Source organism: Oxyura jamaicensis, unplaced genomic scaffold (assembly GCF_011077185.1).
Source record: "Oxyura jamaicensis isolate SHBP4307 breed ruddy duck unplaced genomic scaffold, BPBGC_Ojam_1.0 oxyUn_random_OJ60841, whole genome shotgun sequence".
NCBI classification, from domain to species: domain Eukaryota; kingdom Metazoa; phylum Chordata; class Aves; order Anseriformes; family Anatidae; genus Oxyura; species Oxyura jamaicensis.
Genome location: NW_023306869.1, coordinates 1 through 27,907, shown reverse-complemented (window position 1 = coordinate 27,907; position 27,907 = coordinate 1). Strand labels below are relative to the sequence as shown.

The 27,907-nt window shown below is 44.2% G+C and overlaps 2 long non-coding RNA genes across 2 annotated transcripts; one reads left to right on the top strand and one right to left on the bottom strand.

The window, feature by feature from the left end:
- The first annotated feature begins 723 nt into the window (after positions 1 to 723).
- Positions 724 to 26,261, top strand: LOC118158897. Its single transcript, XR_004746933.1, has 4 exons — positions 724 to 878; positions 16,288 to 16,298; positions 22,022 to 22,023; positions 26,251 to 26,261. It is a non-coding gene; the product is annotated as an uncharacterized LOC118158897 (long non-coding RNA).
- Positions 8,288 to 25,955, bottom strand: LOC118158896. Its single transcript, XR_004746932.1, has 2 exons — positions 25,659 to 25,955; positions 8,288 to 8,890 (listed from the first exon to the last, which is right to left on the bottom strand). It is a non-coding gene; the product is annotated as an uncharacterized LOC118158896 (long non-coding RNA).
- Positions 26,262 to 27,907: the final 1,646 nt, after the last annotated feature.

Sequence of the window (27,907 nt, the reverse complement as noted above, 5' to 3'; positions counted from 1 at the left end):
GAACGGCTGTGTGGTGTTTAGCTGCCAGCCGGGTTAAACCACAACAGGAAGCCTGAGTTGGAGGAGATATTATAGTAACCAGCCCAAGTACATTTGTCCTAGAAAGGGTGGAACAGTGGCTTCTACGTGTTACACTGATTGGATAAGAGATGACCCGTGGGACAGGAGTTATCATTACTGTGGACCCTCAAATTGGGGTTGTGCTTGTTGGAGTACGGATCCCAGTTGGGGATGGCCTCAGCAATGTGCGGGAATGGGATTAGAAGCCACGATTGAAAACGGAAAAGCTTCCTCCAATTGTACAGACCAGACTTGTAACCCTGTCAATATAATGCTTTATAATTTAGAACACTGGAAACTGGGACAATATTTTTTGGTATTGCTTCCACATAAGTGAGCTACGCCCAGCAGCAAATCTTTTGAGTGGTCTGTGGAAGGACAGCGGCCAGGATAAGGTGTGGAGCTGGGGAAGTGGAGCATACAAATTAAGGTGGGCTAAAGATGAAGGAGGTTCCCCTGAAGAATACAGCTGCTGCCGAGAAGATGGTACACCTCGTTGCTCTAAGCAAAAGAGTAGACGAAGGAGTCAGAGACATAATGCGGTGGGGATCAAGGTTGGTAAACCGCCTCCTGAACCAGCTCATGAGGCCTCTTGGAATGATGGTTCCAAGCTCAGTTACCCCAGTACCTCCCCAACACCTCCCGCCTGCAGCAGGAAGCAACAAGGGTTTAATTCACTAAGAGCAGCAGTAGATGAGGATTTAGAACGAATAGAAAGTCGATCACAGCATTGGAAAAGCCCCTAACTTCATTATCGGAGGTAGCATTACAAAACAGGAGGGGGATGGATATCCTTTTCCTACAGCAAGGTGGGCTCTGTGCGGCCTTGGGAGAAGAATGTTGTTTCTATGCTGACCATACAGGGGTAGTACGGGACACCATGGCTAAACTGCGGGAAGGGCTAGAGAAGCATAAAAAGAAAAAAGCTCAACAATGATGGTACGAATCTTGTCACAGACACTTATAACAATATGAATTTGAATGGGCGATATAAGTTTACTGTAATGGTTCAGAAAACTATCTTTGATTCCTTCCATTCATTTTCTTCTTTCTTGCCAACAATTCTAAACAGAAAATTCAGGCGGGTCACAATTTCTATTTGCTTTAAACAAATCATATACATTGATCGTTTCACATCATGCAACTACCGGTTGCTTTGTGTATCAGGGAAACCTCCTTTCAAAAACTACTAAAAAAAATAACATCTGATCATGCATTTCTTTGAATATTATCGAACTGACAAGCAAGTTAATAGTATTATCACTGATATTAGAAAAACATTTCTGAAAGAGAAGAATGTGACGTAAGGACCACATGGAAGCCAGGGTTCTTTAAGGATCCATAACTTCTACTTCTTTATTGAGGGCATAGCTTCCACTCCCTATTGAGGACAGGTTCCCTTCTTCGCTCTACAGCAGTACTTTTCCACTAACTATCAACATTTCCACTGACGGTCAACAACTTTGCCTGGCAACAGCAAGCACCCAGCAACTTCCATGTCTTAAGGGCTGGAGAACAAGCAGTCTGAGACAGCAAGGGGTCTCCTGAATCACCCTTCTTTGTTCCTTCTAAACTCTTTACATTCCTCATGGCCTCATCGTTAAGAGTCCGATGTTATCACCAACTATGGAGCTTGTCGACCCCCATGAAACCAGGGATAGAAGAATGGGGGCTTGCTTAATCACATTAAAAATAGATGCTGATGAATGTCTTTGCTTACTACTGAGCAAATTAACCAAAACAAGGAGTCTTGGGGCCCCTCACAGAGGATGTTTCCTGACAAAAATGGGGAACCTGTCTCAAAAAACAGCTGAAACCGACTCTGTGGTTTGGACAAGAGCCAAGGAGCAGCTGAGTCTGCACAAAGGCAGGGGGTCAACTAGTGGTCATGAAGAAGAGTTATCAGCCTTCATCCCCACAACCCCTGACAACCACCACCAGAAGGCACTGGGCAAGCACAGACAGGAGGAGTTTATGGAAATGACTTCTTGGAACTAATTTTAATACGAAGCAGGGATAGGTTATGAATATGTATAGGCATATTGGGAAACTTCATGCATATGTAACTCTTTGCTGCATATAACCAAGGCAAGTTGCCACGTTGGGGTGTGCATGCCTTTGGGAGCTATCCTGCATGCGCCCGGCCGATTTCCAAAAAAAAAAAAAAAAAAAACAATTTCCAAAAGTGGCCAACAAGAAGGTTGTATCCGCCCAGGCAAATTAGATTGTTGGTATAATTTTATATTAACACAGACCATAGTAATTAGCTGGTTTTGGACTAATAATGGACAACAGCTCAAAATCAAGGAGGCCGAGAGCCTCATATTAAATTTTACAATATATGCTGTACTTCCTACAACAGTGGGACCCCCTACAACCTATGCCCAACCCCCAACCAACCTGGAACCCAAAATTTATGAAACAGGCCCATATGTAGTAAGGAAGACAGGCCAACAACAATTGTTATTTAATCCAGAATGGTCTCTCAAGCGTGTTGAATTGCTAATACAAATTAACATCTCGGCAGTTCAACCAGCCTGCTCTCCTTTCCTAAAGACATCATTTGAAGGCTGGACAATATGGTCACAAAAGCAAGCACACCTCAGGGGCAGGACATGAAGAGACTTAACTGGAATGCTAGGAACAGGATTAGGAGTTTTAAATGGAATTGATTCAGAAATATTAATGAATAAGCTGGCCACAGCAACAAGTGATTTGACCAAACTAAAACAGCCCCTACAATAATTCTTCTTGGCATTGGGAACTAGCCAATGGCAAGTTTCAAAGGTGTTACCGAGATGGGAAAAGGCTGAAGACCAAGACCACAAACTAATAATAGATGCACTCACAAGTTATTTGCAAAGAGTAAAACAAGATGCAAATCACAACTGATGGGATGCACTCTTTGGATAGGTCGACAACCGCAACTGGGATTTTGAACACATTGTGTCACCCAATTATTGTTTTATTGATATTAGTTTGTATAAGTTTAGCATTGTCTTTTGTAATACTTGTTTGGAATTGGAAAATGTTATAACGAATGGCAATATTAGCTTCCTTGTCAAAAGTACATGGCAAGGCATTGAGGGATACATATCGTAGAGACTGGGAAGAAGAATTTCTGCATTAAGTAAAAGAATTTACTAGATTTTCTAGAAAAGGGGGGACTGAAACATGGGGTTAGAAATTAGAGAGCAATTGATTAAGAATGAATGTGTCAGCAACACTCATTGCTTAATATGTGCTAATTTGTGATGTACTGGGCCTGTGCTATGCTTAGGCCTCCAGATAACAGGAGCCCCTGGGACCCTGAGAACCAGATCAAACCAACCTTACGGTTAGAACTGTGACCAAGGGCTCAGAGAGAAGGAGGACTGTTCACAAAAAGATGATGACAATGTCAGACTTGCAAGGCCTCGAGATAACAGGAGCCCCTCGGACCCCGAGAACGGGATCAAACCAAGCTAATGGCTCAGACTGTGACCAAGGGCTCAGAGAGCATGTGCAGGGAGACGAGGTGAAAAGTTCAACTCTGAAGACGTCTTACTTCATCCCGATGACCACCCGGACAACCACCAGAGAGTACTACACAAGCGCAGAAGGACTGACAAGATAATTGGCATACGAAGTGGGGCTAGGCAGAGCTAGGAAATGAATATGCATAGATGTGTTGCGAAACTTAAGGCATATGTAATATTTTAGGGGATAAAAGAGAATGCAAAAGACATGCTCTAAACTGCAGCCAGGGAGAATGCTACCCCTGAGCCTCTGGCAGAAAGAGCCCGGGGAAACTCAAGGTTGACCAGCCCCTAGGGTTTTGGAGTCGGGGATACAGAGGATCTGAGGCCCGCTACACTCCAACCAAAAAGGAGATATTGGCAGCATATGAAGGAGTTCGATCTGCTTCGGAAGTGGTCGGTACTGAAGCACAGCTCCTCCTGGCACCCCGACTGCCAGTACTGGGCTGGATGTTCAAAGGAAGGGTCCCCTCTACACATCATGCAACTGATGCTATGTCGAGTAAGTGGGTCGCACTGATCACACAGCAGGCTCAAATGGGAAACCCCAGTCACCCAAGAATCTTGGAATGATCATGGACTGGCCAGAGGGCAGGAATTTAAGAATATCACCAGAGGAGGAGGTGACGTGTGCTGAAGAAGCCCAGCTGTACCAGAAAATTAGAAGCAATATGCCCTGTTCACTGATGGGTCCTGTCGCATTGTGGGAAAGCATCAGAGATGGAAGGCTGCTGTATGGAGTCCTACACAACGAGTTGCAGAAGCTGCTGAAGGAGAATGTGAATCGAGTCAGTTTGCAGAAGTGAAAGCCATCCAGCTGGCTTTAGATATTGCTGAACGAGAAAAGTGGCCAGTTCTCTATCTCTATACTGTACTCATAATATTCATTCTCTAAACACCCCACCCCCCCCATTGGGTGCAATGGAAGCAGAACTAGCAACGCAGAGGGAAACCTATCTGGGCTGCTGTATTGTGCCAATATATTGCCACCTGGGTAGAGAACCTGGTTGTAAAGGTGTGGTGGTTTTACTCAGGTGGGCAGCCAAGTTCCACCACCGCTGCTCTCTCACTCCCCCTCCTCAAAGGGGAAGGGGGAGAAAATATGATACAAAGGGCTCAAGGGTTGAGATAAGGATGGGGAGATCGCTCAACAATTATCGTGATGGGCAAAACACACTCAGCATAGGGAGATAGTAAGATTTATTGCCTATTACTAACAAGCTAGAGAAGTGAGAAACAAAGGAAAGAAACCAAAAACGCCTTCCCCCCATCCTACCTCTTCCACCTCCTCCCCCCTCTTTCTGTTTCTGCCGTCATCATTCTCTGTAACTGGAGGGTTATAGGAAAACACCACCTGTGCTCCTGATCCCTTAACCAGTTGTCTCAAGGCCCTGAAGTCTCTCCTGATTGCCCTTGGACTTCTTGTTGAAAATTCATTGTTGCCTACCTGAAAAATCAATAATGGGTAATAATCTGAGGGACACACCAGGGAAGGAAGCTTTCTCTTCACATCCCTAACCTGTGCCCCAGGGAGGCAGCAAACTTCCTTATGAAGTGGGTCCGGTCTGTGTATTGGGCCTTCTGTTCCCTTCAGAAGGGAGTCTCCAATGACATCAACTTGTCTGTTTTTTGTTTTGTTTTGTTTTTTTTGTTGTGTTTTGTTTTGTTTTGGTGGGAATTGTTTTGATGCAGGGCATAGGCCAACTTGACCTTGGTGACATCTCCAAGCCAGACGAACCATATTCCTCAATATTGTTTGCTTCCACTAGCAGAGTCTCATACCTATTGCACAAAGGCACCTGGGAAGGTGGGGTAGTCACTGAGGAGATGGGCCTGCTGCACTGGGCAGGAACTTGTTGCCATTGCCCATTACCCATTAGGTCACTGTGTGCAGCCAGGTGGAGAGAGGATAGGGAATCCTCCATCTTGTGTATCCCTTCTGCCTGCTGGGCCTGTCTCAGAGAAGTCAGGGAGTGATTCCAGTAGTCTATCTACATTTCTGACTCCCTGATACTCCTCAACCTACTCACCTCCTCCCAGAGCTCTGTCACTAAGCAAAGGAGTGCCTCTACCTGAGCACACCTCTCACAGGTGTGCTCACTACTGTCATCCTGTGCTGGTATAAGAGTAGGGCACACCCTGTAGGTAGCAGCATGTTCATCTGTCCATCGTCCACCCCCTCCACCCCACCCCCACCCCTCTCTGGGATGGGGGAGAGAAACGGGAAAGTGAAGCCTGTGAGCTGAGATAAAGACAGTTTATTAGGGCAGGAAATAAATGAAAATAATAATAATAATGATAATGTGTATGAAACAAGTGATGCACAATGCAATTGCTCACCACCCGCTGACCGATGCCCAGCCCATCCCCGAGCAGCCGGCCCCCCACCCCGGCTAGCCACCCCTATATATTGTTTAGCATGATGTCAGATGGTATGGAATACCCCTTTGGCCAGTTTGGGTCAGCTGTCCTGGGTCTGTCCCCTCCCAGCTCCTGCTGCACCCCCAGCCTGCCCGCTGGCAGGACAGAGCGAGAAGCTGAAAAGTCCTTGGCTTAGTGTAAGCATTGCTCTGCAACAATTAAAACATCAGCATGTTATCAGCACTCTTCTCATCCTAATCCAAAACATAGCACCCTACGAGCTACTAGGAGGAAAAATAACTCTGTCCTAACTGAAACCAGGACAGGGTGACAAGCTCCAAGAGGCTGTGGTCTACTGCTGGGTGGATACCATTGTTCCCTGGTCAAGGTAGCCAAGCTTCAGCTCCCTCCCTGCACCCTCCCACACAAACTGATGTACAAACTGCAACACCACACCTTGACTGACATGCCACACCCTGTTTGCTCGCCCAGTTCACTGTACTCCCTAGGGGCTGCCTTTGTACATGTGTTTGTATGTGTGCATATATGCATATAAAAATTGCTTCGCATTTACATATACAAAGGGATCATTGGAATGACCCAAGTAACATCACCAACCACAATCATTTACTTGTTAGCTATCTTTCTATTATTATTGAGAAGCCTTTTTTGGCATCTTGCTTCTTATGGTGCTATTTTTCTTTACTTGTTTGCTAAGAATAACATTTTTATTTTTCTTATTGTGTTTGAATTAGCAGATATTTCTGCAAGCTTTTTCCTATAAAAAGGAACACTAGTATTTGTATAGCCTTTTAAGACTTGCATTTTAAAATATAAAGAACTCTTAAGTGATGTCTATTATCATAAAACACTACAATAGTTTAAATAGAGATCAGATGATAAATTACAGCAAAATATGCATTCACAAAAATATACTAACAAAAATATACTACTTAAAAAATGTTTGGCTCTATCACTGAAAGTTCTATTTAAGAAAACAAAACAAAAACTGAAGTAAAATTTGTGTAAATTAACTAGCTTTTCTAAGCCTGCTTTCCTAAATCAGAAGATTAAATCGAAAGAACAGAAAATGATATTAAATAATAGATCTTAAGTTTTTTCTACCAGCAATACCTCAGGACCAATTTACCAATGTCTGTGCAAAAAACACAGGAGTTCTGGAAACAGGCATGTAGTTACTTTTGACTATCAGAAATGGAGACAAAATAAAGGAAACTTCAATTTCATAGAATCATAGAATATCCCGAGTTGGAAGGGACCCATAAATTCATTAAATTCAACTCCTGGCTCCACAAAGGTCTACCCAAAAATTCAGACCATGTGTCTGAGAGCATAGTCCAAATGCTTCTTAAATTCCAACAGGCCTGGTGCCATGACTATGTGCCTATGGAGCCTGTTCCAGTGTGCGACCACCCTCTTGGTGAAGAACCTCTTCCTGATATCCAACCTGAACCTCCCCTGTCGCAGCTTGACTTCATTCCCTCGGGGCCTATCGCTCATCACCAGAGAGAATAGATTGGCGCCTGCCCCTCCACTCCCCCTCACAAGGAAGCTGTAGACTGCAATGAGGTCCCCCCTCAGCCTCCTCTTCTCCAGGCTGAACAAGCCCAGTGACCTCAGCCGCTCCTCATACGTCATCCCCTTCTAGGCCTTTCACCATCTTCGTCACCCTCCTCTGGACACTCTCCAACAGTTTCATGTCCTTTTTGTACTGTGGTGCCCAGAACTGCACACAGTACTCGAGGTGAGGCCGCACCAGCGCAGAGTAGAGCAGGACAATCACTTTCCTCGACCGACTAGCAATGCCATGCTTGATGCACCCCAGGATACGGTTGGCCCTCCTGGCTGCCAGGGCACACTGCTGGCTCATATTCAACTTGCTGTCAACCACAACCCCCAGATCCCTCTCTGCGGGGCTGCTCTCCAGCGTCTCGTCGCCCAGTCTGTACGTATAGCCAGGGTTGTCCTGTCCCAGGTGCAGGACCTGGCACTTGCTCTTGTTAAACTTCATGCGGATGGTGATTGCCCAGCTCTCCAGTCAGTCCAGATCTCTCTGCAAGGCCTTTCCACCCTTGACAGAGTCAACAACTCCTCCCAGTTTAGTATTGTAAGCAAATTTGCTCAAAACACCTTCTAGTCCTACATCCAAATCATTTATGAAAACATTGAAGAGGACTGGCCCTAAAATGGAGCCTTGGGGGACCCCACTGGTGACTGTCCGCCTGCCTGATGTAGCAACATTTACCATAACACTTTGAGCCCTACCTATCAGCCAATTGCTCACCCATCGTATGATGTTTTTGTCTAGCTGTATACTGGAAATTTTGTCCAGTAGTATCCTATGAGAAACTGTATTGAAAGTTTTACTGAAATCCAAAAAGATTACATCAACTGGCTTCCCCTGATCGACTAGATGGGTGATTTGAAAATATATACAGTGTTTTATTTTAGCTGCAAGGAAAGTGGCACTACAAAGTATATGTACAAACATAACAAATGAACATAAGTTCATCTTTAAATCTTAGTTCTACATTAAGAATATGTTCCAAATTCTTTAAGAGCACATTTTTTGTACAAGTCCTTTCTGCAAGTACTGAGATATGTAGAGGTATTTTTACATTTCTAAGAAAATATAATAAAAAAATCCGCACTAACTTGGAGTTTTTCCCCCCTTTACCTGAAAGTGTATAATGTATTTCTGATTTTACTCATTAAAATATTAGTAAGGTATACATTTGCATTATGACATTTTAAACACATTGCAACTACGAAATACTAGTTCCAAAAATACAAATAAAGTTGATTTAATTGCACCTAGAACAATGAAAGTACCATAGTATTACTCTAATGTTCCTTACTACTTACCATATTATGATGCTGTCATACGTAAAACCTAGGTTTTCTTCAGCATGGCCAGTATTACAAAGAAGCTGAAAATTTAAAAAAAAAATAAAAATAAAAGCATCTATTACTTATAACTCTTTAAAAATGACTATTTAAAACTTAAGATACTTGGTAATGCTTTCAAAGTAACACAAGGAATTTCATTCATTGAAAGGGGAAGTGTGCAAACTTCAGACTTTCCTGAAAATGTTTGCTGCTGGTATTCCATTCTCATATACACCAAACACACAAGCCTTTGGCCTCTCTTAGTAGAGAAAAGCTTACACAACTGTTTAAGCTGCCTAGTGACTGATTTTTCAACTCTACTTTCAAAAGCTATGCTTCAGATTGCTCCTCTTGCTGTCTTTAGGATCTTGTTGGAAGAAGCACTAGTTGGGCAACTGGTACCTGAGCAGAGATGAAAAAGACTCAAGTCAAAGTATGTAAAACATGTGCATTCAAAAAGACAGCTTGTGTAAGAGTTCTGAAGCAAAGGTCTACTAGTGGTCCACTGTCACGTTTCACCATGACAGCTGAGGCACAGAAAAAAATGAGAAGGAATTGCAAATGGTAAGTGACCCACAGCTGACATTCAGCCTGAACTGCCATTGATTCAATTGGATTTGTGTTTTTCTTTTTATTGTACCACAGAAAATCAGTGCAAAGGTTGAATTTACACCCATAAACTGTAGCAACTTCTTAACATTTCAACCTCATCTGTCAGTTTTGAGCACAAGACTGAAGATTTACAAGTAGTTTTTAAGTCCAAAACCAATTTCAGAAAGAATAGTCTAGTGCATGCAAATGTTTTAATCTCTTAAGAAAAAGAAAATAGCCTCTTCTTTAAGAAGAGCTAATGCTGTTCTCTTTTGCAAGAGTGCCAAAGAAGTTCCTAGTCATCTCATTTACTATCCCCACCTAAAATAATAAATACTTTATTATTAGGTCCAAATCCCAAAGAACTTTTCCAAGCACTTCCAAAACCTCAAGTGACTAATACTGATTGCAACAGATTTGCCCTTTTTCCTCTTCTTTCGAAAGAGGTGTACATTCAATTCTAAGCCAATGCAGTATTAGCAGTTTATCCTCAGTGAGGATAAGCTCAGCAAGTGTGCAACTAGTGAATACCACTGTTCTGAAATTATTTAAATATATCAAATACTATACCCATTTATTATTAAACTCATTTTATTAGCATGATGGTTCAAATTCAAACTGTATTTAGGTTTATGCTCAACAAGTACAAATTATTCCAGGGATCACATTACATTTTAAGAAATTATTTTTTATACTGCAAGAAAAACACACAGTGATAATGCTGAAATCCAAAGTTGTTAGTGAGATAAATTATTTGAGCCCAAATACAGAGCTGATCTAAGTCAATTTAATAATTTATTTGAAATATTTTGGATTTTCCATTTTTCTTAGCAGTGGCTATAAGAAAATATGACTAAAAACATAAGGAATTATTATACAATGTTTTCCCTCAAATTTCAATTTTAAGTGATAATAAAACTAGGCAATCACATGCATTAACTGATTATGACAGTATGTCACATCCTACTATCAATCTATTTTTACAACATGTTGTTGGACTGCCTAAGGCCACCACTGCTGCTTTAGCATTTCTATTGACATCTTATGAAGTGTTAAATTGGCTGGCATAGTGTAAGCAAAACAGTGTGAGAAGACAGTGAGTAAAAACAGCTCAGTGTTCAGTTTCAGACTAACTGTTCATCAATAGCTGCTTAGGCTCATCATTTATACATCTAAACCTCTCCCCATCATTCTACCCTAGATACAAATGAGAAATCCTAATTTAACATACATCACAGAATCACAGAATCACAGAATTTCTAGGTTGGAAGAGACCTCAAGATCATCAAGTCCAACCTCTGACCTAACACTAACAGTCCCCACTAAACCATATCACTAAGCACTACATCTAAACGTCTTTTAAAGACCTCCAGGGATGGTGACTCCACCACTTCCCTGGGCAGCCCATTCCAATGTCTAACAACCCTTTCAGTAAAGAAGTTCTTCCTAACATCCAACCTAAAACTCCCCTGGCGCAAGACCATCTTCAACAGTCTTTCCTACTTAAAAAAGAATTCTAATTCTGACACATGAAAAAATATTTCTGAAAAAGTAAAAGATAAACAATAAAGGTTTACAAAGTAGCTGCAGTTCAGCAACAGCTGACATCATGTGCAAATATTTCAAGTCCAAAGCAGAAAATCAAGTCTAATATTATACTTTAAAACTATATAACTGACAAACAATTTTGCATTAACTTATTTGTAAATAGATTAGAGATGTATCCTCTAATTAAGAGAAGTTAGAAGACTGTTTACCAAGAACTTGGAAGCTTTTCAGAGCAACTTGCCCCCCCCCCTCCAGTCACCAACATATTGAAGGGGTGAAGAGTAGAGAAGAGCTCATTCAGTTTTGTGAGCAATGGCCTGAAACTCTTTCCTGATATTTGTGTGTATATTTACAGGTGGTAACGACCACCTAAGAAGAAGTGAACTAAAAATTTAACGGGTATTTACCCTTACAAACACTCATACATATACTTTATACTGGGAATAATTTTTAGCACTGCTTGTTATCATTGCTCAAAATTGATGAAAATCAAAACCTTGCTTTTACAAAATAAATTATAAGTAGATGGAACGATAAGGAAAATTCTGTTTAAGAGAGAAAAAGTTTACACAGGAAAGGAAGTAAGTAAGGAAAGGAAGTAAGTTGCCGATCTGTCTCCTATCCTTATTCAAGTGACATTCATAACTAACATGCTAATTTTCCAATGGTTTCATGGATCACAGTCTCATAATATGTCCCTACTGACATGCAGTCTTGTTTCATGTGCAAAGGAAACTATAATTACAAAGGCAGAGATTTTTTTTAGAAAGCAGTTGACAAGATGAAACATGGCAAATTACTGGTCCTGATAAAGGACTGTCATTTCAGGTACTCTCATACCTTTCAAAGGGATGAGATTTCTTTTTTTTACTTCCATAAATTAGAACAGGTGCAGCTGCCATGCATACAACAGTAGCCTGTGGACAAAGGTCAGATCCAGAAGTGCCACTACAATTCCTATATCATCTGGAATACAAGCACACTTCTGAAGCAAGTATCCCATCATTGCACTTATCACACTTTGTTTTGTTTGTGGTCTTGAGATGAAACTAAAGCAGAAGATGAGTTCCAGGAACCCATCTACCCTGCTGCAACTGCTAAAAGGCATTCAGTTCTCAGGACTAGAGTTAGTCCAAAGTAACCACTCTTTACCAAATACATACAGTACAGATATTAGCTCCTCAGTACCAGCTGTTTTCCTCTATACATATACTCCCACTGCACACACCCTCATTGACATATAGAGAAACTTGATCTTATCTTGAAACTGTCATGAAACCTGAATATATCTTATAACTTTCCTCAATTTTAACCACTGTGTGGATACAAATTTCTAAATGTCATAAAAGTGTGCAATGGTATGTGTGTGCACGCATGTGAAACATCTCACAAATCACAGAACCACAGAATATCCCGAGTTGGATGGGACCCACCACAAGAATCATCAAGTCCAACTCCTGGCAAAGGTCTACTAAAAAATTCAGACCCTATGACTGAGAGCATAGTACAAATGCTTAAAATCAGACAGGCTTGGTGTAGTGACTACTTCCCTGGGGAGCCTGTTCCAGGGTGCGACCACCCTCTCAGTGAAGAACCTCTTCCTGATGTCCAACGTGAACCTCCCCTACCTCAGCTTGACACCATTCCCATGGATCCTATCACTGGTGATTAAGGAGAATAGGTTGGTGCCTGCCCCTCCACTCCCCCTCGTGAGGAAGCTGTGGACCGTGATGAGGTCTCCCCTCAGCCTCCTCTTTTCCAGGCTGAACAGGCCAAGTGACCTCAGCTGCTACTTGTATGTCTTCCCCTCTAGGCCCTACACCATCTTTGTAGCCCTTCTCTGGACACTCCAATAGTTTCACGTCCTTTTTGTACTGTGGTGCCCAGAACTGCACACAGTACTCAAGGTGAGGCCGCACCAGTGCAGAGTAGGGTGGGACAATCACTTAGGCTGAAGAAACCAAGTGACTTCATCTGCTCCTCATGACTTCCCCTCTAGACCCTTCACTATCTTTGTAGCCCTCATTTGGACATTCTCTCATAGTTTTAAGTCCTTTTTGTACTGTGGTGCCCAAAATTGCACACAGTAATTGAGGTGAGGCTGCACCTCACTGAGCACAGTGGGGTGCACAGTGGGACAATCACTTCCCTCAACCAGCTAGCAGTGCCGTGCTTAATGCACCCCAGGATAGGGTTGGCTCATTTGGCTGCCAGGGCACACTGTTTATTCATGTTCAAATTGATGTAAACCAAAATCCCCAGTTCCCTCTCTGTGGGGCTGCTCTCCAGCCTCTCATCCCCCCAGTCTGTACATATAGCCAGGGCTGCCCCTTCCCAGGTTCAGAATCTGGCACTTGCTCTTCTTGAACTTCATATTGTTGGGGATTGCCCAGCTCTCTAATGTGTCAAGATCTTCTCTGCAAGGCCTCTCTACCCTCAATGGAGTCAACAGCTCCTCCCAGTTTAGTATCATCTGCAAACTCACTCAAAACACCTTCTAGTGATTTATGAAAACATTGAAAAGAACTGGCTCTAAAATGGAGCCCTCGGGAAGCCCACTAGTGACTGGCTGCCAGCCTGATGTAACACCATTTACTATAAGTCTTTGAGCCCAAAGGTTTTTGATACAACGTTAAATGAACAGGAATAGCACAATCTTTGACTATATGATTTAACATTAGCACAAAATGATAATTACTCTAAGCCAGAGAGTGACTAACTTTAAGGTTTTTTTGCATGTTTACTGTAAGCTGAGTTTTTCGTGTTACTTGGATGAATCATACCAATATAAGTAACACATCAACATGTCTAAGAAAGAGTAGCTCAAAACAACAAAATCACAGGAGTCACAAATTGAATGCAGACACACTGTTCAAATTTATATTAGATAGAAGTCACAACAATTAATGGAATATCAAATTACTTATATGACTAAAATGCAATTCTTACACTGTAATTTTAGAAATACAGTTTGAATAGCCATTGGTAATACTTATGAGGAGATTACTCAGTAAATTCTAGTCCCAAGAGAAGCTTTTTCTGAAACTATAGACTCTGGATTTAGACCCATTTGCTCTCCAAGTTTGTTCCACAGCTGAATGCCCCTAAGCACGTTCTGTTCCTATTTGGTACATATTTCATCAAGAAGTATTGAGTTTTAACCATAGCAGTACAGGTACTGGGATCAATGTTAATCAGTCAATACTGCATTAAGATTCTAAGCTACTGTGGTTTTCCAAAGGACAGATGTTGTGGTTTAACCCGGCTGGCAGGGTTACAAAACAAGTGATGCACAATGCAGTTGCTCACCACCTGCTGACCGACGACGCTCAGCCTATCCCCGAGCAGCCGGTCTCCCCACCCCGGCTAGCCACCCCTATATATTGTTCAGCATGACGTCAGATGGTATGGAATACCCCTTTGGCCAGTTTGGGTCAGCTGTCCTGGGTCTGTCCCCTCCCAGCTCCTGCTGCACCCCCAGCCTGCCCGCTGGCAGGACAGAGCGAGGAGCTGAAAAGTCCTTGGCTTAGTATAAGCACTGCTCTGCAGCAATTAAAACATCAGCATGTTATCAGCACTCTTCTCATCCTAATCCAAAACATAGCACCCTACCAGCTACTAGGAGGAAATTTAACTCTATCCTAGCCGAAACCAGGACAACGGATAAGACCCTAAAATGACAACAGAAGCTGAGCACAAAACAATGCAAGGGATTACAAATCAGAGAGAGACTCTATGAAAGCCTCTGTAGCTCCAAACTCAATCCACATCCTAGCAAACTTCAGCTGTATAGTGAAAAGCTAACAGGTAAACAAAGCAGGGCAGTAGAACCTCATTAAATAATGATGGAATTAGATCTAAAAAGACTGAAAATACTATTTTTCATACCACTGATGCTATTTAACTGCTACGTTCAAGCTAAAATTAATTGCCTCATTTTATCCTTTAAAAAAATCCGTGTATGTTTTTTTCTGTTAATTATTTAAATACGCTTTTAGTTTTAAAAAGTATAAACAATCTCTCAGACGCTAACTGTGGAATAAACCTTCTATAATACAGAATTCCAAATGAATAAATCAAATCCAAAAGATATTTTCCACTACTTGAATGCAATTGTACAGTTCCTTCTGGTTAAAGCAATTTATCACTTACTACTTCTCATGGGGGGGGGTGTACACAACACCAAAGAAATAATGATGTTTTAGTATTAATCAGACTGACTTAAAATTGATTATAGGTGATTGAATGCCAATACCACACCTTTTAACTGCCGCTGCGCCAAATATTGTGTAATTGGTAACTCAAATTCAGGAAGCATCACACCCACAGATGGCAACTTTAGACACTAAAGATATGTTTTTCATGATTCTGCTGCAGGAACATGATAAGGCTCAATTTGTTTTTCCTTGGAAAGGGATGCAGTTTACCTTTAATAGGCTGTCTCAAGGATATCAACACTCCCCTACTGTTGCTCACAATGCCTTGGCAAAGGTTTTAGCAGAAATCCCCAGCCCACCAGGCATTGTAGTACATCAGTACACCAATGACATAGTGATAAGAGGGAAAAATGCAGAGGGAGTTAGACATGCCATGGAAGCTGCATGAGAAAAATTGATAGCTTTGGAATTAGACATTCCTCCATCAAAATGTCAGATGGCCGTGCAAGAGGTTAAGTTCCTGGGAGTCTGGTAGATTAAAGGAGACACTTCTATTCCTCCGTATACCTTGGATAAAATAGATAATGGGCAGAGTCCCTCTAGTACAAAGAACTTACAGCAAATTCTGGGATATTACTTACTGGCATAAGCATATCCCTGTTTTTTCTATCATTACCTGTCCCTTTATACAATCTTATTAGAAAAGGGAAATCATGGGACTGGACTAAACAGCACAAGGATGTGTTAGAATATAACTGAGGCTATTTCAACAGCTAGGTCCCTTACACACAACCAACCCTATTTGTGTAGAATGGGGATTCAGTGAACATGGTTCCCACTGTAATCTCTGGCAAAAGGGACCAGAAGGACCAGAGAGACCACTAGAGTTTAGCTCCCACTCTTCAATGACACTGTAACAAGATATTAGGATCTTGAAAAAGGCTTACTGTCTCTAGTGCAAGTGGTGAAGTGGGTGGAACAGATAAGGAGAGAACAGAGTGTGATTATCTAGGGTCCTTTCCATCTCCTAGATATAGTTTGCAAGGGTATGGTACAACCTGCAGGAATTGCCCAGAAACCCACAGCCTGTAAATGGTATGCCTCTTTGGACAGTATCAATGAAATTATGCCTATTAAGAAAGGCAACATTAAGGTATCTAAATTGCAGAAAGATATAAGCATTACTATTCCAAACCCCAGCAAGTCAACCATTTCCGATTCAGGAGGCATATCCTCTAAGGAAGGTCAGCAATGCCAACACGCATTGGGACTGTTAACACTTTGCCCCCTCTGGAGAGTATCTCTTTCACCAGCTCCATGGGGATGGACCAAAAGGGAACTGAAAGATCACTGGCAATACCTCAAGACAGGGACTGCAGTTGAATGGACCCTGGAATCAATTTTCACACCTTAAGTTACAGCATTCCAGAACCGAAGGATGTTGTATAACTACACTGGACAGACTGAAGCACTGGCTAGTGCAACTCGTGGTGGATTGGAAGAATTAGAAGGTTAGCTGAACATATTTAATAAGGTGACAGATATAACAGATTCAGAATTGCCATTGATAAATACACTTACTGCAATAGTGCTAATAAATGATACTAGTGCCAGCAAAATGCTATCCCAGGTATTCCTCACCAAAGGGCGAAGGCACAGAGCTTACCAAGAGGGTGTCCCTGTCTTGGAGGAGGAGAAAGGAGCACAGCTCATCGATTGCCTCTTCTGGGTCTCCAATTTCTTCTCCCCCCCGCTGCCACCCCCAGCCCTATCGCTCTTCTTTTTTCTGACTTTTTTTTTCCCCTAATGTGGGAAAGGAATTCGCAGGTGGCTTTACCCTGCTTCCCACGTCCTTGTATTAGAGATAATGAGGAAACAAGCTAGAGACAAGTGCATGGAGAAGCTAGACCTATGATAAGTTGTTATCGGCGTGTGCTGTAGTTAGTTGCCTATATATACTCTGTGAGAGCCTGCAATAAAGGAGGACGATTATACTCGCATCGAGGTTGCATCGTTACTCCGGTCCGTTTCCCTTTCCAACAACATCTGGTAGCAGAGGATGGTTACGCACCAGACAGTCCAGCGCGACTAAGTCTCCGAGTCTGCGGTAAGCAGCTAGAGGAGGAGGGACTGGAAAAATAAACGGCTGAGAGGGTGCCGCTTGGCAGACACGGGTCAGGGTCGCTCCCTACCTCTCAGGGGAAGCACAGCCATGGAACTGGAGGCTGGTGCATTGTTGCTCGCTGGAATCCTCTCTAAGAGAGGTATCGAGACAACGGGAAAGAAACTGATCAAATTGATCAAGCTGGGACAATGATGGGGACATTTTAGAGAGATTGCCCTATTGTTCTCTGTTACGAAATGGCAAGAGTTTGGTAATACCATGTGGGAAAGGACTATAACGGGGGATTCTAAAGATGAAAAAGAGGTAAAGACTGTTTGGGAGTTGTGGCGTACAGTGCTAGAGGCATTAAAAGCTACGAAGGTGGAAAGGGAGGTAGCTTGTGCCGCTGCCCAAATGCTAGCCCCGGGGTCAGCCCCCACAAAATCCGGGGACTCTGAAAAACAACCCGGGACCCTTGCACGTATTTTGGGGCTCTCTGCCGTTAAAGGAATGACCGGGGTTCCATGCTCGACGGTCTCTGAGCTCCTATCGCGTACTATCGGGGAGGGGCCGGCGGACGGGCCGCCCCTACGCGGAAGCCCCGCCGGACCCACCATCGAGCCCGGAAAAGGCGGAAGTTGGCGGGGCCAGGTCAAAGCAGAGATGTGAGCCGCTTGCGGAAGTAACACCCAGGGACACCCCGGGGGGATGTCCCGCGCCGCCCACGGGTGAGGGACGAGAGGCGTGCCGACGCCCGCCCTCGGCTCCGCCTCTGTGCCTGCCTTTGCCGCGCTCGACGGACTCTTCTGCTCCGGCAACTCCACCTAGCGACGACCATACAGAACTTCTCCCGGAAAATACGGGAAAGCTGCTGCAAGCAGTCTTGCATCGCCTTGGGGATCTGGACCTGAGGCTAAAGGAGAAGGCGTCAGTAGCTGATCCTTCCCGGATGAGCGAGAAGGAGACCGCTGCTCCATTTCTTCCCGCCGGGCCACCGGCACCAGTTAGACCCATGCGGTGGAGCGGAGTCATAAGGGACGCTATCCTGGAAGGACAATGGAGTGCAGTCTCTAGTATAGCTTGTCCTGTGGTACACGAGAACGGCACGGCAAAGTGGGAGCCACATGATTGGAAGATTTTGCAACAAGCGCGAACCACTATTTCCAATTATGGAGTAAAATCTGAAGCTACTCGACAGATTGTTAGTTGGATATTTTCTGCCGACTTGATGTGTCCCCACGACTGTCGGAACCTAATGAGACGATTACTTACACCGACACAATTTCTGTTATGGGGATCCTCGTGGGCGCAACGAGCCGCCCAAGATATAGGGAGGCGGCAGTTGGGCGACCCGTTATATGGGGTAACTGCAGACATGCTTCTGGGTGAGGGACGTTTTGCCAGCCTGGAGGCACAATTGACCTTCCCTGCCGTCCTGTTACAACGTTCTGCGCAACTTGCGCTGGATGCTTTCCTTAGCTTCCCTGGTTCCTCAATTCCCTCATTTGGGACGGTGATGCAAGGAGCCACCGAGAAATACTCAAACTTTATTGATAGACTATGGGAAGCTGTGATGAATCACCCTGACTTAAGTGATGAAAACAAACAACAGATGCTCAAAATACTGGCTTTTGACAACGCCAACAAAGCCACAAAACAGATCTTAGCCAGTCTGCCGAAAGGGGCCGGGGTAGAAGAAATGTTAACAAGGGTTGAAAGAGCAGAGGCCCAAAAGCACAACCATGCGGTAGCCTTTGCAGTCCAAAAGGCAGTTCGGGAAATAGTACAACCCTTGGCGGCTGCTGCCCAATGGCAGTCAACGGCTCCCCCACGGGGACCTTTCCAAGGAAGGTGTTTTAAATGTGGAGAGTCCGGACACCACAGGCGCCATTGCCGTGCTGCTGTGTGGTGTGAAAATTGTCAAAGGAACACACACGCAACTGGGGTCTGTGCGGGAAACTGGAGGAAGAGCACGCAGAGGGGCCGCGTGCAGACACAAATTACCCCTCGTGCACCTCGCGCACGGCGAGCCAACTCTCCGGGCAAAGGCTGGGTTTTCTGGAACAACACCGGCCAGCAACCAGGGGGAGCCTCGGAATTGATGTGGAAACTGCAGTAGACATCACCCTTATTGATACCAACGTCCAAAAAATTCCTAGCAATGCAGTGGGACCTTTGATTCACCAGGGTAGTAAGATAGGAGGACTTCTTTTGGGCCGCTCCTCCGCGGGAGTCAAGGGACTAATCATACTCCCTGGGGTTATTGACGCCGACTACACAGGGTGCATATACATTATGGTCCACACTGTTTGCCCACTTTTGTTCATTCCAAAGGGCAGCCGCATAGCCCAAATAGTGGCCCTGGATAATCCCATAGGTGACCCTCGTGGCTCAATAATAGATCATGGAGACAAAGGTTTTGGATCCACTGGACCCGCAGTGTGTTTTACTACCAGCTTGGATACACGACCCATGCTGGGTCTCACCATTTCCCAAGGGGAAGAGTCAAGATGGATCGTCGCCATGCTAGACACCGGGGCCGACGTCACCATTGTAAGTCCGTGTGGCCTGCGCGCTGGCCTGTGGAGTTGCCAACCTCATCGATAGCAGGGGTTGGAGGAAATTCCGCTCCTTATATGAGCCGTTTTCCGGTCCAACTACGATTCCCGGAGGGACAACTAGTGAATCTTAAGGTCTACGTGATGCCGCTGCCTGGGACATTGGAAGCCTTGATTGGCCGAGATGTCCTCAGCCAAATTGGAGCCGTTCTGGCTACGAACCCTTTTTAGTAATGGGCACTGGGAAGCAGTCGCCCAACCCACCGCTAATATGGACCACCAATGAGCCTGTGTGGGTTGACCAGTGGCCCATGACTGATGAGCGGCTGCAGGTAGCAAAGCAATTGGTGGCCGAACAGCTCGCGGCCGGGCACATCAAACCCTCTGTTAGTCCGTGGAATACCCCTATCTTTGTAATCCCAAAAAAGAGTGGAAAGTGGCGCCTCCTACATGACTTGCGTAAGGTAAATGAGCAGATGCAACCGATGGGAGCCCTGCAGCCCGGAATGCCTTCCCCGGCTGTGTTGCCCGATGGATGGCACATACTTATTGTGGACTTAAAGGACTGTTTCTTTACTATTCATTTGCATCCTCAAGATACGCAGAGATTTGCCTTCTCCATACCAGCGATTAACAAAGCGGCGCCTGCCAATCGCTATGAATGGGTAGTCTTGCCACAGGGCATGAAAAACTCACCGACTTTGTGCCAATTATACGTGGACTGGGCGTTGCAGCCTCTCAGGAAACAATGGCCTGGCACAATAATTTACCATTATATGGATGATATTCTTTGCTGTCAGCAAGAGCCATTCACGGAAGGCTCATTGAAACAGGTAGTTGATGCGCTATCTAATAAAGGCCTTGTAATAGCCCCCGAGAAGGTGCAACGCACAGCCCCGTGGAAATATCTTGGGTGGTCTATAGCAGATGCAAAGATTCGCCCACAAAAGACAGAATTGGCAACCAAATTACGCACATTAACTGACGTGCAAACGTTGTTGGGAGACATCCAATGGGTGCGCAATTGTGTTGGTATCTCCAATGCCGACATTGCGCCTCTGGCTGCACTTCTACGAGGACGCCATCCAGCTGAGGAGATTACCTTATCCGCAGCACAACAGGCTGCATTGCACCGAATCATATGGAAGTTACAAGAGGTGTGGATGAGTCGACGCCTCTTGGAACTGCCTATTTCTCTAGTATTGTGCAACGCTGAAGACTCACCTTATGCAGTCATCTGCCAATGGCAGAACAAAAAGGGGGGATCATCCTCCTTATCTTCCTTTGGCTGTAACAGTGATAAATGTGATGGGGATGAGGACTGTTTTAGAATTTTAGAGTGGGTGTTTCTAAGTGTACAACCAAAAACTAGCATTCAGACACCGCCAGAAGCAGTGGGAGAATTGATAAGGAAAGGCAGAGCAAGAATTGTAGAAATGAGTGGACAAGAACCCGATGATATTAGCATACCCGTTAACAACATCGATCTAGAGTGGTGGTTGCGAAATGCAACTCCCATACAGGAGGCCTTGTGGAGTTATGGGGGGAAAGTGCACTCACGGCAGCCAAAGGGAAGGGTATGGCAGGTTCTGAAATGTAATCAATGGATGGAAAAAAGTAAGGTTCAGAAGAACCCTTTGGTCGATGGCCTTACAGTGTATACCGATGCAGGACAGCGCTTGCGGCGAGCGGTCTGTGTCTGGCGAGAAAAGGGCCAGTGGTGTAATCACGTTATAGAAGGACAGGTCCAAGACTCTCTTCAGACCTTGGAACTTACTGCGGTGGCTTGGGCCTTGAATAATTGGCTGAATAGTCCATTGAATGTTGTGACAGATTCATTATATGTCGCTGGAATAGTGCCACGCCTGGAAGATGCCTTGCTTAGGGAGACAGCTAACCCTCGATTAGGGGGGCTATTCATCCAGTTAAGGTCCACACTCTCGCAGCAAACTAAGGCTTGTTGTGTTATACATGTGCGAAGTCACCAGTGGAATATCAGTTTGGGGCAGGGTAATCAGCTGGCTGATAGTCTGGTCAGTCCAGTGTGCCAGGCACCCCCACTGGACAAATTTCAACAGGCTAGACAAAGCCATGATACCTTCCACCAGAATGCCAAAGGCCTAAGGAGGCAATTTGAGTTGACAGAAAGCGAAGCTCGATCTATAGTTCAGGCTTGTCCAAAATGTGGAAACCACGGGCCGGGAATAGGACAAGGAGTTAACCCTAAAGGATTAAAGGCACTAGAGTTGTGGCAAATGGATGTCACACATGTTCCTGAATTCGGTAGGTTACAGTATGTGCATGTAACAGTTGACACCTTTTCAAAAATGATATGGGCAACCGCGTTGCCGGGTGAAAAGGCGCATCATGTGTGTAAACACCTACTCGCTTGTTTTGCAGTGTTAGGGGTCCCTGAGCAGATTAAGACAGACAACGGGCCTGCGTATATTAGTCAGAAAGTCAGGACATTTATGTTAAAATGGGGTGTCAAACACGTGACAGGGATTCCACACTCGCCGACAGGGCAGGGACTTGTAGAACGTACTCATCAAGTTCTAAAGGACTATCTGAATAAGCAAAAGGGAGTGGAAACTGAGGCGCAGCAACGACTGTACCGAGCACTGTTTACTTTGAATTATCTGTGTCTGATGGGTGATCGAGAAGAACCACCCGTGATGATATACCACCAGAATCTAAAGTTCAATAGAGCGACGACCCTACCACAACTTAAAGTGATGTACAGGGATCCGGCCACCGGGATCTGGGAGGGGCCTGGGTCGGTCATTTTTAATGGTCGAGGGTATATGTGTATCTCCTCAGATCGCGGACTGCTGTGGGTGCCCAGTCGAGCGGTGAAGCCCATGCTGGGTCACCGAGACCAGTCCGGCAATCAAGATGATCAGAGTTCTGCTTCTGAAGACAGCAATCCCAACAATGATGGTCCTCCATCACATTGCGGTTAGGGGAGATATGTAGGTTAGCTGGGCAGGTAAGACGGGGCAGTCTGCTTCTCACTTATCGCTAAATTCAAAAAAAAAAAAAAAAATAAGGGTTTTGGGAGGGACCCCAGCCTCTAATAACTTGGGGTCGAGGGTATGCTTGTGTCTCCACAGGTCACGGACCAAGATGGGTGCCAGCACGGGGGTAAGGCCATGGTTGGCCTCCTCCTCATAATCACCGCTGTCATCGGTTATTGCCAGCCCTGGGTCCTCATCCAACCATGCCACAACATCGGGGTCACCCTCACCAACATGACAGGACAAGAAGCGATGTGCTTGTCCCTGGCTTAGTGCTAACGACCCCTTTACGACATGTCTGGTGGGGATCCTGGGAGATAACAAAGATTGGACTGTCTATTTGCTGCGAGCTCCCCTAGAGCCACAAGAATTAGATATCCTGGGAAGTGTAACAGCCACATCATGTGTAAGGTTCAATTACATGGGCAAGAAACCAAACCATGAAACAAATTGTCAATGTCACACCTGCTCCTTATCGCAATGCATCTCTTTGGTGTAATTATACAAAACTATAATAGCATCATTCCTTGTGCCAGGAGCAGCTCTGCTCGGCTGTGGGATCGACTGTGGAACGGACGCCCCTAAGTGCACCCCGAGCATTTTCCTCGGAGGGGTCTCCACTCTCAGCCGCTCACCACGGGAGTAGACAAGGACCTCCTGAAGCTGCGGACAAATTACCTTAAGTGATATTTTCTTGTGGTATGAATGAAAAGTGCAAGAGGCCTCTTTGCGTGAGTGTGTGATTGTGCTGTGTGAGTGAGAAGTAGCATCGCAGCGAAGCACCATCCCTAGTGCTTAGTGGCTTGTTGATTGATGTAGATTCTAGTAGGCACGCTACTTTACAATCATAATTTGTATGTGATTTTGCCCTGTTGCTTATTGTAATGTTTGCAGTGCTTGATAGAAAATATATAGAAAGCATTTGGTTGATTGTAAATAAAAAGGGGAATTGTGGGAAAGGAATTTGCAGGTGGCTTTACCCTGCTTCCCACGTCCTTGTATTAGAGATAATGAGGAAACAAGCTAGAGACAAGTGCATGGAGAAGCTAGACCTATGATAAGTTGTTATCGGCGTGTGCTGTAGTTAGTTGCCTATATATACTCTGTGAGAACCTGCAATAAAGGAGGACGATTATACTCGCATCGAGGTTGCATCGTTACTCCGGTCCGTTTCCCTTTCCAACAACACCCTAACACTAACTCTTTCATATCCTAACCTTATCTGTTCCACCCCCTTGGGTGACGTTTAGCATGATTTGGGTGGAGATTTGAGTACTATAGTCATATATGTTTAGCATGTACTTCATTAAGGTCATTATCATATTCGGGGGTGTTAACTTCAATATTTATTTTACACATAACAAAGCAAAAGGTTTTACTCTAGGCACCATGGCCTTCAAGATTCTGTTCTGCTGCCAAAACAGGGCTGTCCCCCCACCACAAGACTCCCGCCTTCAGCAACCTCTCATACTAAGCCTAGAGACCTCCATCCACAAAAAGGTTGTATAAGAGAAAAGCAGGAGCAAGCTGCTTAATTCCCTTTGCCCAAGGCCAGTGCTTATCAGTGACACTAAGAAGTCTGACTATTCTCCACACACAGCTACTTCAAAGATTATGATGTGTTTGTCCTTCTCATGTAATTTGGTCCCCCAAATCTGCCCTTGAGCATTTTTTCTTTCACTTGAGATTGTCTCAAAAGTGTAAAAGCAGCCTTCTGCTCATATTACTCAATTTTTTATTTTAATGTACAACAACAACAATTTAAACCATACTTTTCCCACCAAAGTTTCCACTGCTACCTTCTTTCCTGGCTATTGCCGATTGCAAAATCCATCCTGTGTCACTGAAACTTGTGTTTCATCTTCAGGCACGTAGCCCTATCTGTAACCCTATCAGAAAGGTGTAGAATTTACCAACTTCTTCTGTGTATCAGTACATCTGTTGAGGTAACAGGTACACTGAAGCTCTTATGTATCCTACCTCACTTAATGCAATGTACTTTTCCTTTGCCCAGCTGGAACACTGGTCCAACTCACAACTATTCACTATGCTACAACAAACACCCTTTTTCTAACTCACTACTCACCTCTCATCAGTCCTCTCTGCTCCTCTCCACCAGTTCTTCATCTACCAAAAAATGGTACTTGATCTCATTCTGAAGGGCCTTTCATGGTCTCTTTCCTCAGCCTACCATCTCTCATTCTGCAGTAAGTTATTAATTCTTGCCTTCTGCCAGCTCCCAACATATCTATCAAACTTTCAGGCAAGTATCTTTCACATTCCAATGATTTGTAATCTTACAATTGGTAAAAGCACCTCAAAAATCAGCAATACAGACCATTTTTAGAAATTGACCCTTTAATTCATTTTCGCTATCAAACCCACAATGGAAGTTGACAGTTTCTAGTCTATCAGTGCCCAAGCCACTGCCTATCATGCTCATTGACATAGTCCTCCACCTCACCATACTTTGCCAGTTTACATCCAGAAAGTCTGTCATTTCACATTTTTGATTCAGCCTTGTGGATCAGGAACTAATCCTTTAGCTCTATTTGTACAACTTAACCCCTGAATTAGAAGATAATTCAGACTTCTAAACACAACACTACAAAAATTCAGCCAGTAAGGAACACAAACAAGTTTAAGCATAATTTTGCATTCACATATTTGCTTGTCCTTCCTTATTTGCTCCTTTCCTCTCCGACAGTATATAGATTTCCATGCACTGTTCCATGATACTACACTGTTTTATGAATCTCCTGTACATCTGGTATAGTATATATAAAATATTTTGTCCATATGATCACTTGTTCTGACACCATTTGAGTACCTACCTTAGTAAAATTATTCAAGTGACCTAGTTTTCTCATATTTGAAATGCCTTGTAATTTGGCCACATTTTGAAGAATCTCTCTCATATTATCACAGGGTTCTGAAAAAAAAAAAGTTATTAGTAAATAATTAAAAAATTAGAAATCTAAACATGCATTCAACATGTAGTTTCCAAAGCATAACGGGTATTTTGCTGATCTTAATTAAGGATACAGATAATTTTCCTTCAAGAAATATCAATTGGATTTACATCTAGAACCAAAGCCAGGTATACCTGAGTTCTCTCCAATAAGTGCTAAATCACATGGAGGAGAGAGATTTCTATTTTAAAGAAGATTTTAACCAATATATTAGATTTACAATTGACAAAAATATTGATTTAATTATTTAAACTCCAGTCCTAGCATCTCATAACTGAACAGCCTTATTCATAATTCCCCTATAATTTAAAGACAAATAGTAAACAAAGACAGAAGTAAAAAGACAGCACTTTCCTACCACACTACATAATTATTTTTTTCCCCTCCCCAAAGGGTCAGTAGGACTTCTGCTTTCCATATTAACCTCTGTCCACAAACACCCTAAATTTACTAGAGGGCTGGGAATTTCCAGTGATATGAGAAGTGAACTACAAGGTATGCAAGGTGACCGGGAACTTTTTATCCTCACCTTCCTGGTGGACGACAGGTTGACCATGAGCCAGCAGTGTGCCCTGGTGGCCAAGAGGGCCAATGGGATCCTGGCATGCATTAAAAGGAGCGTGGCCAGCAGGTCAAGGGAGGTGATCCTCCCCCTCTACTCTGCCCCGGTCAGGCCTCACCTGGAGTACTGTGTCCAGTTCTGGGCTCCCCAGTACAAATAAGACACAGATCTCCTGGAAAGAGTCCAGCGGAGGGCCACAAAGATGATACGGGGCCTGGAGTATCTTTCCTATGAGGACAGGCTGAGAGACCTGGGTCTGTTCAGCCTGGAGAAGAGGAGACTGAGAGGGGATCTTATCAATGTCTATAAATATCTGAGGGGTGGGAGACGGAAGGATGTAGCTAACCTCTTCTCAGTGGTTTGTGGGGATAGGACAAGGGGCAATGGCTGCAAAATGGAGCAAAGGAAGTTCCGCACCAACATGCAAAAGAACTTCTTCAGGGTGAGGGTGACGGAGCACTGGAACAGGCTGCCTAGGGAGGTTGTGGAGTCTCCTTCTCTGGAGATATTCAAGGCCCGTCTGGACGCCTACCTGGGCAGCCTGCTCTGAGGATCCTGCTTTGCAGGGGGGTTGGACCCGATGATCTTTCAAGGTCCCTTCCAACCCCTACCATTCTGTGTTTCTGTGATTCTGTGATTCTTCCTAAGGATACACAATTTGACGGGTCCATGTCCTCTCCCCACAACCAACACTACAAAGCAGCCCCACAGGATTCAGATACCAGTTTATGAACCTACATTTTGCTGGGAAATGGAAAAGGAATACCAAATAAAGACAATTTCATCCTATCTGTGGGAATAAGGCTGGTACAATACAGGCACAGTATAAAAGTAACACAAAGTAAGGCTGGACACAGAGATGCACGCAGATCTACTGTACCAGAAACTGCAGTAAACTCTGTACACAGTGGTATTACAGAAGAACAATTTTCAAAGAGATCATAAAATAAAGTCTTTAGAAAAAGCCAGGAGAAGAGTCCAAACACTGGACATCTGGAAAGCTGCAAAAGGAAGGGTTGTGTATGTGGTGCCCCATACTAACTTTCAGTCAAAGAAACTTGCTTCCTACTGTAGTACAAACAGCTACATCTTAAGCTGTGCAGTATAAATAATAGTTTTTTATTTTCCTGTTCATCCTGAAAGGATATCATAGACTCATAGAATGGCTTGGGTTGGAAGGGACCTTAATGAACGTCTAGTTCCAACCCCCTGCCATAGGCAGGGATGCCACCCACTAGATCAAGTTTGTCAGGGCCCCATCCAGCCTGGTCTTGAACACCTCCAGGGATGGGGCATCCACAACGTATCTGGGCAACCTGTTCCAGTGCCTCACCACCCTCTGAGTAAAGAACTTCTTCCTAACATCCAATCTAAATCGCACCTCTTTCAGTTTAAAACCATTCCCCCCTATCCCATCATTACCTACGCAAGTAAAGAGTCCTTCTCCATCCTTTTTATAAGAAACCTTTAAGTATTGAAAGGCCACAAACAGGCCACAACGAGTGAGTTGTTTCTTGGCTTTTCTTCTTCCCCTCCTCTTCTGAGGAGG